The 3,519-nt window shown below is 47.3% G+C and overlaps 1 long non-coding RNA gene across 1 annotated transcript; it reads left to right on the top strand.

Moving 5' to 3' along the window:
- The first annotated feature begins 491 nt into the window (after positions 1-491).
- LOC144604208 (uncharacterized) lies at positions 492-3,062 on the top strand. Its single transcript, XR_013548701.1, has 2 exons — positions 492-579; positions 2,642-3,062. It is a non-coding gene; the product is annotated as an uncharacterized LOC144604208 (long non-coding RNA).
- Positions 3,063-3,519: the final 457 nt, after the last annotated feature.

The raw sequence follows: 3,519 nt of genomic DNA, 5'->3' as shown, positions 1-3,519 counted from the left end.
TTCAGAATGAAAATGTATATTTAAGCTGTCTAAAATAGCAGCGATTTTATTTTTGGCGGGGGAGGGGGGGGAGGGGGGGGAGAGGAATCCGACTGAAAAAAATGTCAATCCTGGGTGGCAATGTGGTTTTTTTTAAAATCTGTAATTATTGATAGTTTGTCCCAACGTGTCTCCATAGAGTTGATCGCAGTGTAAACCGGTTTCTATAAAATAGTTGCAGACGCGAGGAGTTGCAGATGCCAGTTTACAAAGAAAAGACACAGAGTGCTGGAGTAACTCAGCGGGTCAGGCAGCATCTCTGGAGAACGTGGACAGATTATGTTTCTGGTCGGGACCTTTCTTCAGATAAATAGTTTAATTTTGACATGAATAGTTGATACACACGGCAACGCTCAATTTAATCATTGGCTATGTATAAGAAAATAACTGCAGATGCTGGTACAAATCGAAGGTATTTATTCACAAAATGCTGGAGTAACTCAGCAGGTCAGGCAGCATCTCGGGAGAGAAGGAATGGGTGACGTTTCGGGTCGAGACCCTTCTTCAGACTGAAGAAGGCTATGTATAAATCATTGCGGGGTTAGTGTGGCTTATTTTTAATTCAGTTTACGGGTTCTCTATTCCTGTTCCATTGCGTAATCGCGGCGTTTACCCGGCGCACAGCCTAACATGTCCAAACTCCCCCTTTCCTCGTGTAATCCTTGTAGTCCGCCCCCATCCCACCAAACAGACGGCGACTGCCGCCCATTAAATGTTTATTTCTCCAGTCAACTTTGCTTAAAAAAAAGCACCAAAAAAAAACAAAAACCCCCAACCCAAAATTGCTTTAAAAAAAAGTGGTAGACCAACTTCAAACAAAAACGAGACCCAGTTAAGATGTTTGGACTTCGGGCGCAGCGGTAGAGTTGCTGCCTTCCAGCGCCGGAGACCCGGGTTCGATCCCGACTACGGGTGCTTGTTGTCTGTACGGAGTTTGTACGTTCTCCCCGTGACCTGACCCGCGTGGGGTTTTCTCCGAGATCTCGGTTTCCCCCCCCACACTCCAAAGACGAGCAGGGTTGGCTTGGTACAAGTGTAAATTGTCCCTAGTGTGTGTGTGTGTGTGTGTGTGTGTGTGTGTGTGTGTGTGTAGGATAGTGTTGGTGTGCGGGGATCGCTGGTCTCGGCGGGCTGAAGGGCCTGTTTCCGCGCTGTATCTCTACAACATATAACGACTATGCCCGTGGATAGTCTTGGTGGGGAACCGGTCTGCGATTCCGCCCAGGAGGGAGTGAAACGCGTTCGGGTGCCGCCGCTCCACTCGGCTCAGGCCGCCCACTTCAAGGCGCTTCCACATCCACCCTGAACACGGAAAGTTCACTGTTCTCACACCCACGCGTTCTCCGTGTGTCACTCTCCGCTCACTTTGCGGCGACAGGCGAGAAATGAGTGCATCCCTCGGGCATAGAATAGATGGGAGTTGCTTTGGCCAAGAGGTGAATTTTCCAGGGGCCGAGAAAGAACTGTAATGCAAACGCATGATCTTAATCGCGACTAATAACCGGTCTGTAATGTTTACCTATCCAGAAGTAAATATCAATAAAAATATACATTTAGAATACATTCGGACCTATCCACGTTCTGTCCAGAAATGCTGCCTGACCCACTGATTTACTCCAACACTTTGTGTCTTATTTTGTAAACCAGCGTCTGTCCATGTCTCCTTAACAAAATAAATGCAACGAGCGCCGTGGAATTCCAACAGAGACGTCTACTAATATGTCAAGTCTTTGGCCAAACTGATAGGTACCTTAAAGGGTCTCGACCCGAAACGTCGCCCATTCCTTCTCTCCTGAGATGCTGCCTGACCCGCTGAGTTACTCCAGCATTTTGTGAATAAATACCTTCGATTTGTACCAGCATCTGCAGTTATCTTCTTATATTATCTTAAAAGGCATAAACGATAACAAATTAGTATATCCCCCTCAAGATCTGGACACGAATGGGGTGGGTACCTGAACTCGATTGGTAAAGGGCTCAAGACTGCTTCAAGGAATTGGACATGAGACGCTGGACTTATCCGCGGCTGAGTTGTGCGTGTGGGGGAGAGAGAGAGAGGGAGAATGGGGCTCGATCGTTACTCTCAGCGGTGTAGAAGATGGTGGGGGCTCGGCCCTCTGGTTTGTCCCATGTGCGCGGGTAGGAAGTTTAAGGTGAACTTGGGGAGTCTTTGTTTCTGGGACTGACCTGCATTTCGTGCCGGGCGGGCGAGGGAGGACTCGGCGCTGAGACTGTGCGCGGCCTTTCTCTCAGGGCGGCCAGGTTCTTGTACAATTCAATAATTATTGACCGCTCCCTCGGAAAACCATTCCCGCATCTGTCCGCGGACTCCAGCGAGAATCCCGGACAATGCGAAGCGAGCGCGGAATAAATGAATGAATGAATAAATAAATAAATGAATGAATGGATGGAAGGTCGAATGAATGAAATATCTCTTTATTTTACCCAATCCGCCGTGCCCAACTTGTATTTGGGCGATCGCCTTGTGTGGCTGGATTAAATCGCTCAATAATAGACACTTTATTAAAATAGAAATATTTAAACACTGACCCCAGTCTCTTTGACGATGCCACTAATCTGCAAACATTTATTCTTTCAACAGCGCTGCCGGGCCGATTCCTCCCGAATGTTGTTTGAACGTTCACAGTTGGGGTGATTCTGACATTTGGGGTGATTCTGATTTTTTTTTTATAAACCTCTATTTTTGAAGTCAGAGGAATGAAACACGTCGCATGTTAAAGCCAACTGCCCGGACACGTGGAGTCATTCATTCCTTGAGCAGCTGAGCTTTGAGAAGTCTGGTTTGCAAAGCGGAATTGACGGCGCCCGACAACTGATGGAAAAAGTCTGATTCCCTTTTTGGTTTGGTCAATGTATTAGGTAAGATCACGAAGTTAGCACTTGCACTGGAGTTTTTTCAGGCAAAGGTTGGCTTTCCTCCAGCTTAGCAGGTCGCGGGTCCACACTGTACGCGTTTCTGTACTGCTTTATAAAAAACAGCATAAATAAAGAATCGTGTTTTATTTGCGTTTGCCTTGTGTTGCTGTCCAATCGACAAATAACCCGCGCTCCCCTTCCCTTTTCTGAATGCGGCCCACTCAGCTTCGAAACCTGCAGTGATTTTCCACCGAGGCTAAAAGCCAAAATAAGCAAACAGCACCAAACTATTAAAATCCATTGAGAAGCATCTGTCTGCTTACTGGTACCAATATGAATGACGCGTACATTATTGGTCTGTACCTCCCGAAATCAACGCAGTCATGTAACACAATACCTGCTACAAAACAGTGCAGAAAGATAACTGCAGATGCTTGTTCAAATCGAAGGCAGACACAAAGTGCTGGAGTAACTCAGCGGGTCAGGCAGCATCTCGGGAGAGAAGGAATGGGTGACGTTTCGGGTCGAGACCCTTCGAAGAAACGACAATCCTGAGATGCTGCCTGACCCGCTGAGTTACTCCGGCATTTTTTTGCGACGCCC

The sequence above is a fragment of the Rhinoraja longicauda genome, chromosome 21, assembly GCF_053455715.1.
Source record: "Rhinoraja longicauda isolate Sanriku21f chromosome 21, sRhiLon1.1, whole genome shotgun sequence".
Lineage (NCBI taxonomy): Eukaryota > Metazoa > Chordata > Chondrichthyes > Rajiformes > Arhynchobatidae > Rhinoraja > Rhinoraja longicauda.
The sequence above is the reverse complement of the archived record's forward strand: the minus strand, read 5'-3'. Positions and strand labels throughout refer to the sequence as shown.